Raw genomic sequence first — 12,819 nt, 5'->3', positions numbered from 1 at the left:
AGGAGCAGTTTATGAAGCACTTACTATATGCCAGACAGGGTGTGAAGTACTTTCTGTGCATCCGCTCAGTTAACCCCTTCACCCACCCGCTGGTGCGTTACCCTCCTCCACATACAGATGACAAGGGGGCGGCTCAGAGAGGTGATGTCACTTTGCTCAAAGTCTTAAGCAAAAGGACGTCCAGAATGAAGAAGACTCCAACACCTATCTGACTCCACGGACTGGGCTTCTAACCACCCTGCAGCTGGGATTTTATAGTTTCTGTTCTTCTATGTGGAGAATCAAGACCAGGAGAAGTAAAAATAATAGATTTTATTATAATTTACCCCAAACCTCACTCGGACTTGGTGTTCCCATGTCAGCTTCAAATTGTTCCTTCCCCGCCTCCCCAACATGAATGACTAGAGGCTCTTCTTTCGTTTCTTTCTGATAAGCAAAGCTAGTATTAGAATAGCTAACACACCACGAGGCCACAGCCCACCCTGACGTTCTGAAGAATTCTTCAGCCTAAGCATGCAGTGAGGCACTCCAACATCATAAACAGATTAATTAAAAAAAAATAGAAAGCTTAATTATGCTGTGCACCAGAAATTGACACAACATTGTAAACTGACTACATTTTAATTAAAAATATATATATACAAAAAAACTTAAAATTTTTTTTAAATAAAAAAATCCAAAAAATAAAATGAAAAGCTTAAATGTGACTACAATGTTAACACTTAAGGTTCCAAACAAAAAGTCCAGTAGCTCAAACTCCTCATGTATAGAGAGAAGGCAGATGCTCTGATATCTTACAGGGCTTCTAAATTACAACCCCCATGGTTTTTTTCATGTGCTGATGGGACCTATCATAGTAAGGTATTAACAGGAAAACAAACACCTAAAATGATATTATTCAGTACGGCATCGATATACGTAAAATTATGCATCTATTCAGAAGTATCTGTATGTTACAAGGAGGTAAAACATAAACACAACATTGTCTTTTGTTCCAAGGTGATACAAAGATTTCTGCCATCTGCAAGTAAAAGGAGGTGTGGCTCAAGAGACCAGTTTAGGTCTGTTTCACCTTGAGACACAACAGATTTAGAGACAGACCTCTGCTCAAGGTGCCCGTGGTTGTCTGCGACAGTGATTCTGAGCCCCTTCACTCCTGCACACTGGGCACCAACTAGGTCCACCCCTAAATCTGGCTTCTAAGCACCCCCTTCCCCCCAAGTCTGAGGACCAGAGTCCATTCTTTCATTTCCTTTTACTAAGCAGAGCAGGGATCAGTATATCAAACAAACCAGAGGTAAGCACTTAACACAAGTACAACGCATTCATATTTCTTGGTGGAAGGCAAATTTATGAATGCTACAATCATTTTTGGGACTGGGAACCATTTCCACCAGAGAAATGCAAAGAGTATTGTAAAAGCTCGTCCTTGGAGAACTCCGCAAAGGTCTCCCTGGACACAAACCTTGAGGCTGGACACCGCGCTCCCAGCATCTGCATGTGCTCATTACCATACTGCAGGAGTTGCTCCTAAAGCACGGAACAGTTTTCAAAGCAACCAAGGTTATGAAACAAGCCAGAGACGTAGGAAGGGAGAGAAGAGACAGTTGTATCATGGAAAAGCTAGGGAACAAAATAACCCATTCCTCTTAGGTCAAAGCTCGAGGACGTCCAGCGCACAATTAGCGTGACCTTCCATGAAGGGAAACCCGGGAAGACACAGATGTCCTTTTGTGTTTCGGAAATAAAGGTGCTTACCGTGAAAATCCACAAGTCACCACACTTTGCCCAGAATTACACTGGCCACCCTTCTCCACGGAAGCAGAGAGTGGGACCTGCCAAGTTTGTGGAGATAATCTACTTGGGTTGGTTGGGAAGAGGTGGGGGGTGGCAAAGTGGGGGAGAAAAGACAGACTTTCCCTTTAAAACTGAACAGACGCTGATACCACATCACATGACCTTTTACCGTAATTTCTATTAAAATCATTTCATGTCTGGTTGCCTCTGCTCTCCTGGCTCATTTGTATTGTTTACAACAAGTCATTGCACTGGCAGTGAGTGGTGGCTGAATCCATGGTTACCCGTTTTTACATTCACTAGTTAAATGGAATGCAGCTCTGCTGTGGGTTTCGGGAGCCAGCTCTTAAGAAACCACAATCCAGCTATCAATCAGACTAATCTGAGAGAAATTAATCTTATAAACCTAAGTATTGGTGCATATTAAAAATTGATAGGAAAGGGGGCCCGGGCTTTTATTGGTTGGAGTTCACGAAAGTGGACAAGCTGAGATTTGACTTAGAGCCTCAGAGTAATCAGTCTGTGGTCTCCATCTGACAGCCATTCACGTTGTGCAGCTAAAAAGCTTTCAAGGGTAGTAAGACCACCCTTTAAAACAAATCCACCACCCCTCCCCAGTTCTGAGTATTCATTTTACCTGCTTGTTCTTAGGCTCTACAGAGTGCCTGAACACAGGTTTAACCAGACTGCAACCCGGCAGAGTGACTTAAACAGATACATTCAAGACAGTAAAACATCAAACAGACAGCACTAGGTAGGATTCAATTAAGACAAAACCTCAGTGGAATGCTCTTTACGAGTAAATTAAAACTGCAAACTAATATGTTTTATTGAGAGCAAGGACGGTACAAATTCAATCTATTGTCTAAGAATTTATGTGGTTAATTCTCTAAAAACATTCCCCAAAGCAAACTTGCTTCTCAGGATGGACATGCCCAACAATTATAATTCCTAATAAAAATTTAGAAGTTTTATAGTTTAATGACCACAATAACTGTCCCACAAGTCACATCTAAATGCTAAATGAGAACAGCAAATAGTTAAAGCTAACATATTACAACCCCATCTACTGCAAAGTCACTGTATCAGAAGCTAGAATTGATTTGTTTCCTCAGAACGAATTGAAAATGAATGTAACATAACGTCGGAAAAATCCCTCCTGCGCTGCTAATCGGATATTGTAAAATGGTTGATTGCAGCTCTGCCCTGGACTATTGCTGCCTAAATCATACATACTTACACGTTCTGGGTTCTTCCAAGAGTTTGGTGCAGTTTCAAGGACAAATGTCTTAAGGAAGCCTCTCTACTGTGCAGCAGGGAGCCTAGCTCGGATCTGATGACAAGAGCACGGTGCTAAATCTGACAACAGAGAAGGAAACTTCCTGCGTGAAGAGGAGATCTTGGAAAGTCTCGGGGTGAAAAAGGCTGCTTTCAATGTGCTGGTTGATTTGCTCTCTGGTTGTGTATACACAGTAGCAGCTGATCTGTGTTTGCAGCCCTGCAGAAAGGAACCTTTACTGAAAACCAATGGCATCACATTTCAGCGGAGCTGGTGCCAAGTGCTGGAGAGCAGAGCAACCTTTGACAACTTCACACAATTCAACCCAGCAGACTTCCCACAGGTCAGGGAGGAGCATGGAAAGCGTCTCCCCCACCCCCACCCCACCCCCAGGGTTTCATCTCCAGGCTGTTAGCGCAGTTCCTGGGAAACCAAACACAATTACCAACCGGACTCTGACAACAGTGGAAGGTATTCCCTGGACTTACCTTAAATATAGTCTCTAATCTCTGCTGTCCTGACCTACCATGTCCTGTATTGTCACAGAATTAAAAAAAAAAAAAAAAGAATCCCAGTGTTTAAAATGTATTTCCCTCTGATTCTTACACAAACCTTCAGATCCGCAGTGTGTTACTAACCCTGTGTTAGGTATTTAAGGCTCCTCTGATGTGCCGCACAAAGAAACTGAGGACAAAATGATCTAGGACTGGGTACTGTGGCGCCTACTTCTGTTTTCTGCTTGCCCGATTCAGAGGCTGGTGTTTTAACATTACTGTTCGGCTGGGGGTCATTTTATTATTGTTGATTATCAACTGGGTACAACTGTACAACTTCATTCCAGGAGAACCTACTAACAGACGAAGGCTGTCAGGATAAGGAGGTGCAGGAAAGCCGTGCAGAGCACGCACCACCTCCTCCACCACCCTGTTATGGAGGAGAATGGAAATTCTAGACCTTGCCAGCTCTGAGAGGGAAAGTTAAGAGATGCAAGAGACAGAGGCGGAGGGTGGGGTGCTAGCTGCTGCAGCGAACGTAATCGAGTCACTGGTATTAAGTCACCCGAGTACCTGTCTGTGTGCGCCTCACCACCTTCCTCTCCCTTCTGTCCCGAGGACCAGTCTAGGTTATGGTACACTGGATGGTATTTTCTCATCGTGGTGCATCTTACTTCAAAGGGCAGAAATCAGAACTGACAGTTTAACAAAAGGCCACGTTAAATGTGTCCGGCAGCCCAGGGAAGTGCTCCCAGGGAGCTGCGTGGGCAACTGGTAAATTATCCAAGGCCTCTGCTTTTCACGTTACCCACACTATTGTTCAGATGTAATGATAATTCCTCATCCTGTAATGTGATGACAGCTTCCTGTTTTGATCCTACTGCTGTCTACTTATATGAGGCTAGAGTTGCTGAAAATCGCTGAGCTTCTGTTTCCTCATCTACAAAACGGAGATAATATACCTACCAATTCAGGATTACTGGTAAGTTTTAAAGACTAACACAGGTCAAGGGCTTACCACAGTGCCTGGCGTGTGTGTAGTTACCAACACTAACTGAGCCGCCTCTCAGAACCAGGCACGGGGCCAGCCTCGGGGGTCCAAAGTCAGCTGAGACACGCCTCTACCCTCAAGTGCAATCCTACCAGTGTCCTTCCTCCTTCCTGCCTGTCATTTGTCTAGTTTTCATCATAAAGCACAAAAACATTTAAAAATACTTGGTCTCATTTGATCCTCACAACAATCCTACAAGGCAGACAGAACTATGGCCAATTTGCAAATATGAAAACTGTGGCTTAAAGAGGTGGGGGTCAACATAGCTGGGAAACGGTCACTCGAACCTCAACCCAAGCTCTGATTCTGTTGCTAAAGGTACGAATTTGTCATGTAGAATTCATTTTCTGCACCAGTTTATATTGTACTGTTATCTTAATAGTTCTCTATGTCTTATTATATTCCCCTAAAGACAGTGTAAGCCCCTTAAAGAGAGGAACTATATCTTAAAATTACTTTGTCCTCTCTGAGAGACCTAGCCTGATGCTAAACATATTCGTTGTTTAATAAATTTTCCTAAATTTAAAAGAGATCCCAGCTGGGTCATTTTTACTACCTATGATCAATCTTATAGGAAGCTACAGCTCCTCAACAAATAATGGTTTGGGGGTTATTTATGGCTTTCCAGTCTTCAGTTACTTTCAAATAATTATACACAGGTCAAAGTTTTTTAACACTGACTCATAATTAAACCCCCCAAAGACGGTTTTCCTCATTTGTTTAGCATATTTCCTGTACTTTGAGGCCTAATGAGTTCTGGTAAGAGCCAGTAAATATTTACTTTTTAATTCACTACTCGATCCCAAGACATCTCTTGATTTCTGGGTTCATGTTGGTTTCTAGGTTTAACTGATCACAAAGGATAGAATTCCATTGATCATTATCTTGTGAATCAGAGCAGAGCACATGGCCAGCCTCAGGTAGATTCAGAGACTGCTTTTTTTACAGGTTGTCTGTACAAACAGCCCAAATTTCTTGAATTTTTTTTTTTTTTTGATCCACTGCTTCATTTGATCTAGGCTTTAAAATGTAGTCCATTTCTGGTGGGAGAATTGGCTAGACATTTATCAGTGGATCACAGGTAAAAATGAAAATATTCTTGAAAGAGATCTGAATAGAATCTAGAACTTGGAGTTCAACCATTCTATTACATTAATTACTTCTGTTATATCCTGGAAATCTTTTTTTAAAAATGGAATTTATGTCATTCTTTATTAGTATTTACTGCCAAATGACGTCTTCAGCCTTAACAAAAATCCAGGAAATTTAGATTAATATCAATGTCATGGCAAAAGTGCAAATGACAGGCAATGTTTAAGACAAAGAAAACAATTGTTAGAGACATCGTTTCAGTTTCCAAAGTCATTCGCTTGTGTATCTAGACAAGCTGGGGCCATCTGTAAGGGCAAGTAAATATGTTCCTTGTGCGCTGGCATCGCTTCCGTTAGAATTATCGGGCTTGCTCCATTCAGCTGGCCAGCTGCAGACTATTTCCTGCTTCCTCCCTAAATAAAGTAATATGTAAAGAACCCACCACAGCTCTTGGACCACAGTGGACGAGAAACACACCTGCCGAAGACCACTCTAGAGCTAAACAAATTGGCCCAGGCCCTGGTCAGAGCTGGTCAGCCTGGGGAACTGCGTGACCCAATGACTTTTTCTCACCAGCTAAAAGTAAATACAGTTTCCAAGCACTTTCGTACCCACAAGTCTCACTCAACTCTCACAACCATCTTGGAAGCAGACGCTTTTCTTTTTCACGTTTACCAATAAGACAAATTCAGAGAATTTCCCAATTTCACAAGATCACACAGGCAATAAGGGGCCCAGCACAAATTTCAAAGTGGATGCTGTAACTGTAATTCCAACGTTTTTCCACATAACCCACATATTGTGCTTTCTCTCCAGGAAGAATGGGTGTGCATTCATTTCTCTCTTTTTCCTTTTGGTTTCTTATCCTACAGATCAGCTAAATGTAGAGCGAGCTTGCTGTCTCTCTCTCTCTCTCTCTGTCTGTGTCTCTCTGTCTCTCTCTGTCTCACCTGCACATGCACACGCATATGGCCTCTCCTCTCCCTTCAACTGCCTTCTATCTTTTGTTCTCTCACATCTTGGCCAATTACTTCAGAGAATAAATTTTTTTCTCCCCATCATTTTTCACTCTCCTGCTTTTCAATAATTGGTTGTCAAAAAAAAAAACCAAAAAACAAAAAACAAATCTTATCACAGGTGATAAACTCAGAAGGACAGTTAATGTTACACTTTTCCCAGGGAAAGAAAAACCATATGCTTTGTAACCAGCCTTTAAACATCCTGAAAGTTTCTAAGAAGCCCTTTCAGATCCCCAGCAATACTTTCCATCTATCTTTTTAGCTTCCAGTTATCTGTGCAGTCTCTTAAACATCAACCCTCCAGAATCTAGATAAATGATAAAACTATCATTCAGTTTTATTGCCTTTATGTTATGTTTATACTTGTACCATAACAGAACTGTTTTTCACATCTTCCTCATCAGCGATACACAATAATTCACTTCAGTAAGTAACATAGGCTTTTATGGTCTAGCCTAAAAAAGCAACTTACTCTGAAGATTGTTTTCTGTGGAAAAAAAAGTATAAATCTAATAATTAATCTACAAAGGAAATATTTCAGTGTAAACCCGAGTGTCTGAATTTCATAAGGCTGTCGTTTCAAACCCCTGAAGCTAATCTCATTTAGTACTCTACCCACTAATATTTCTAGTCAGGGCATACGAGCCATAGTTATGTAAATAATTAGTTTATAGAATAGAAATAAATAGGAGTATAATTCATTGATTTACTCATTATTAATCAGTCGCTTAATTCAGCATCACTGGAGACCATCATGTCACATGCCTTCATTTGAGAAATAAAGAAGCGAAGGGTCACGGTTCTCGGATGGAGAGGGCAACCAGATCGTACTATAAACTCTGCTCAGGACCACTGTGGCGGTTTCTTAGCTGAAGATCGATGTTCAGTAATATCCACGTGAGCTAAAAAGCACAAATTTCTAACTCTGAAGGTGATGGATCCAAAGGGTCACCAAGTATTATGTTCCATTTCTGTGACCTTTGGAAAATAAATGTTCGTACTAAATAGAAAACGAATTTCTAATAACTGAATTAAACTGTTCATCTAAATAGCCAACTTTGGATTTCTCTCCACACATAATAACTTGGAAAAATATATAGCCTGTGTTTACTAGAGCACTGTAGCCACAATCTCTAAGAAGAGCTATAACTCGCTAACAATTTTCCTGATTTATGTTTGAAAACATACAGGGCATGAAATGATTTCTGCAACCTTACATTTTCCTCAAGAACACGGGTAGGCAGAAGACAGACTCCAAAAAGCATGTCGGATTGCTTGTTACAGCTCTTTTTTAAATAGAAATGTGCGACAAGCAATTATACATCCTCCACCGAAGAAAAGCCATTAGATTTTTTTTCCCCATTAAGAGAGGAAAAAAGAAAAAAGAGAGGAAGGAAGAGGAGGGAAAACAAAAGGGAGGGAGAAACGGAGAGAAGAAGGAAACTCTGATAAAACAATCTAGTTTCATATTATGTTTACCTCGTAAAACTGACTGCCTTCTTGAGTAAGAAAATGCAACAGATACTCTTCCAAAGAACAGCTTATGGATAATGTACGGTTATAAACTGTAACACACTGTACAAATGTTAGTTATCCTTGTTCCTAGTATTTAACGTATATGCAAATTTGCCTCCCAATCTATAATTGTGCTAAAAAACCAAGTATGTGTGGATATAAATCACATTGGTCATAAACTCAGCCTTATTAATCTAATCTATCTTAGCATGAGATCGAATTTAAATGGGCCACTCTGGTATCACAGAAATCTGGGAACACTGTTTATCCTACCATGTAAGTGTCTATCAGAATAGGAGTACCAAAGTTTTGCCATGCTTCATATAAAGTTAGCATCCTGAATCTGAATCTTCAAAACAGTAAAAGATCATTGTGTCCGATACACACATGTGCCAAGTTAAAAACAAAAATTCACTTGTATAAGGAAAGGTGAGTAAGCACATTCATTTATTAGCATCCTTTACAGAGTCCTATCCAGGTGATTCATGTGAGCAGATGTGCCATCTGAAACACCCTTAAGCGTCCATAAGTAAAACAGCTTTGATTCTCCAGGGTCTTGCATTTAATCACAGGAATTCCAAACACATTTGACCCTCTTTGGTGGTAATTATGACCATTCCCTTGCTCAAATGAACAAAGCATCCTTCAAAATCGAAATACAGACAGAGGCCTGATTTAAAACTACCAACAAGTCTTCTTCACAACCACAGGTGTTACGGAGCACGATGGTACGACAACACTACTACACGTGTGCACATGGTGTACACGTCGGAGGAAGGACCAGAGGTGGGATATACACCCCGCACAATGGAGGAAGTTAGCTAAGGGGGCGGAGGTGGGGGGCTTCACAACTGGAAGTCCTTCAGGGTTGAGTAAGTCAATGGCATCTAATTTCCGAGAAAAAGAAAACTTCCCTAGCTAGGTGATAAAGACACACAGAGTCTCGGCATGACCACAGCGTGGACTTCAGGAATTTTCATTCAAAGATTTGCAAAGCTTTTTCCAGTTACCCGAATCCAAAGGTCCAAAACCATAAAGCAGTGAGTCTGCATTCTATTTCAACAGACCGAATTACTTCCTGCAAGCATCTCCCCCGCTGGCCCTGGCTCTCCACTTCTGGCCATCACTACCATTGATTTCAATACAACATACGATTATAAATTAGGCTCGAAACCATCAAAACAAGATGGTTTCAGAAAAAGATCCTTAAACTTTCTTACAGTACCCACTCCATCCGCTAGCCTGAGAGAGTGAGGAGCACATAGAGCTCACATGCGATTCCCTACGCTGATTCCTCAGGCCCCCTTACTCGACTGGAAGGAACAGCAATGCGAACTTAAAAACCAAACTGCAAAGCAGAATTATTTCACAGCTTAACAAAACTGCCAACAAAGTGACAAGAGAAAATTTCTTTGTTTGCACAAGGGGCATAGAGGTACATTATTTTGACTTTATAAAGATATTTTTCTTGAATACACACACACACACACAAAATCACAACATGACGAAACTTGGTAATCATTCATTCAAAACAACAGATTCTATTGTTCACGGAGAAATTTTCAGTTGGTTTTCTCATACCAGTGGTTCAATGGAAAGATTCACCAACTGCTCCCTGGAGAACACAGGAGCTCTGCATTTAAATGGAGATACAGTATTTCCACATGCACCGTACCTAGAAGGCAGATACTGTCAAGGTTTCTTAGTGAGAATAACTCAGATTGTATTAGGGCCATTTCGATGCTGTAGCTGTCTCTATTTCATAGGGCTCGGTCTGTTTCCACAACTTTTCTTTTTCCTTTGCACGTTCCTTGTAGTATTTGTCCTGAGAAGTTAAAATTAAACCTTTCTCCATTGCAAAGTCCCCACACTAGCAACAAGGATTATGACTGTACATATCATTTCTGATGTGTACAGAAAAAGACCACAGAAGATAGGCTGGCCAGAAATGTTAAATAATTGAAAAGTATAATGACTTAATAGAGTAGTAAGCTTAGTTTACAATGCAGCCAATTTAAAGCCATAAAAATACTGTGTAAAAGTTTTATCTTGTGGTTGACCATTACATATCCTATCTATTATTCAAAAGTATTTCAATATTGTTTTTCTTCATTAATGTGGCTTTTGGCATTTCCCTCAAAATCTTTCTGTTCCCACAGTTTTCCAACCATTTTGAAACAAGTACAGAATTCCTACTTTTACATCATAAATTCCCCTCACTGGGATAATGAGATCATCAGTCTCTAACTGAAACCAGTTTCATAGGTTAACCTGTAAGAAATACTTTAACTTCCTTGGATGGGATTTGCTTTGCATTTAACACAAGCAAGCAAGCAAGACATTAAGAAATAAACAAATAAAACAGGACTAAAGCTACCTGCATTGACACATCTCTAAACAAAGGAGAACTTCCTAAGTAACCTCCTTTCTGGCGACACACTAATCTAGGGATTTGTCTGTATTAGAAAATGTCATGGGGCATCAGGCAAGTTTTGAGTGTTCAGCTAAGGTGCATAGCATGCCCGTGGAGGAGAAAAAAGAGACACTTAGGATCAATTTCAAACACAAGCCCAGTGCCTCTGGCAGGCCTTTGCTAAAATTCCAGCTGCCATCGAAATGCCCCCGTAAACAAGGTTACCGAGAACAGCCCTAGATATTCTTTTCAGCAGCACGTTCCCTCCCGGCCCTCCAGCTGCCTGCGCACAAGGTGAGTTATCCCTTATCTTGCTGCCCTGCCATTCTCATGCTGATTCAAATTCAGAACTCAAAATGAAAGATGAAGTAGCTTCCAGATCACTTCATATTGAAATCCTGTTGCAGTCATAAGTGGTGCTCAGTTGGAGACGGGAACATGCTACTCTCTTGGTAACCTTTTAATTTCTGGAAAAATTGCACAGAATAAATCGAGTGGCATACACATGGAAACCTAAGGGACTGACCTGCTCTATTTTGTTAAAGCACCTCCCCTCAGAAGGTCCCTTGGCTCCTCCTGCAAATCCCATTAAAGATGACCAGCAGGTTTCAGTATGTACCATGCACAAAGATTTAAATGCTATTTTGATTTATTAAAGAAAATAAATTATCTTTTATCTACGTTCATCTGCCCAGTCAACGGACAATGTTATGTTTTATACAATGCCACTTTCAATGTGCAATTCTAATTCTCCATAACATGAGTTGGAAGAGTTATGACAATTGTTTTAGTAAAAATAACAAAGCCATACGTAACAGACAAATACATATTGGAAAGATCATCTAGGCCTGTTTTATGATCTACTTCATTCTTTTCATATTTGAAGGTAAAGAAGCCCTTATCCACATCATTTCATCTCCATCAGTGTTTTCAAGTACCTTCCTCTCTGTCCGCTATTCCTCAGCTCAGATTTGAGAACTGTTCAAATTTCCCTCTCTTTTCCACAATGACAGAACTGTTTCTCAGGTTGGTTAACTCATTTTGATAACATCAAATCTACTGGACAGGAAAAAAAAAAACAAAAGAAGCCGCCTGACACCACACCCCCACTCCCCAGTCCCACTCCTCTGCCTTCCCCTTCCCCTGGAGGGCACGTCTTCCTCTCTCCTCTTGCCTGCTGCTTCTGCATCTGGGCATTTTCCAAACACACCCCCCTATTTGGTCTTCGGGCAGCGTGAGAAAAAAAAAGACAGTCTCTCTTCAAAACTAGACCAAATCATTCAGCTGCTCTGCAATACTTCAAAACATCTGCAGGTCTCTTGCTCTTGACTTAAGGTATTAAGCAGGAGTGTTTTGAAAATAGCAGAAAGTCATATGTGGACAAAACAGCTCCTCTTAACTTACATGCTGAGAATTTCTTTCTTTCTCTTTTTCCTTCTCTCTCTCTTTCTTTTTTTTTTTTTTTTAAAGAGAGAGAAGGTGTTATTTTCAACATTGCCCTCTGGTTTACGTTCACAAAATCACTTGTTTTCTGTGTATGCCTGTGTCCCGGGGTCCGGCCAGTGGCTCTGGTACTATAACACAAACACAGCAAACAAGCTCCCTAGCTTAAGCAGACCCGTGTGGCAATTCACAACATAACCCAAGCAAGCACAATAAATAAACACATACATAATGGTTCCACAACACTGAGGCATGCGGGGGTTTCTCCAGGCCCTTCCCGACTTTTCCAGAATTGCTCATTAAGATTCTTAAAAGGGGAGGGGGCGCAGCTGGGAAGAAGGTTGCCTGGAAGGGAAGAGAAGGGGAGAAGGAGAGCTTTGCCCTCTGTGACTTTCTCTCTCTGAGAATCTCCCGTCACCAACCACGGGGAGGCTGGGGGGGGGGGGTTTCTATCCTGCAGACACATCCGACAGACTTGAGGGGTAGAAAGGGGTGGGTGGTTCAAAATACTGAAAATGATGGTCGGGTGACCTCCGTGTAACTTCAGGGACTCCCACGGGAAGGTGACCGGGTTGGGGAGACCGGAGGGACGGAGGCGCAGAGGACAGGACTACAGCAGCAGCAAGCACCAGAAGGATTTTCCAGCCCCTGACAGCCGTCCTCAACTCCTGACACCACCCTCTCCCCAGCCACCCCCTCCCCAGATCCCCTTGCCC

The 12,819-nt window shown here is 41.5% G+C and overlaps 1 protein-coding gene across 7 annotated transcripts in view; it reads right to left on the bottom strand.

Moving 5' to 3' along the window:
• The window catches only part of ESRRG (estrogen related receptor gamma), a 579,813-nt gene that overhangs the window by 519,191 nt on the left and 47,803 nt on the right, over positions 1-12,819 (bottom strand). For 2 of the 7 annotated variants that reach the window (XM_064477286.1, XM_064477288.1), the window contains exon 1: positions 3,038-3,397. The exons of 4 other annotated variants lie outside the window; for them this stretch is intronic. The gene's annotated coding sequence lies outside the window, so the exon portion shown is untranslated. Of the gene's footprint in view, positions 1-3,037; positions 3,399-12,819 lie in introns of those variants that run through there. One more of the 7 variants, XM_064477289.1, reaches the window with a different exon arrangement.

This window comes from Camelus dromedarius, chromosome 21 (assembly GCF_036321535.1).
Source record: "Camelus dromedarius isolate mCamDro1 chromosome 21, mCamDro1.pat, whole genome shotgun sequence".
Taxonomy (NCBI): Eukaryota; Metazoa; Chordata; class Mammalia; order Artiodactyla; family Camelidae; genus Camelus; species Camelus dromedarius.
The sequence above is the reverse complement of the archived record's forward strand: the minus strand, read 5'-3'. Positions and strand labels throughout refer to the sequence as shown.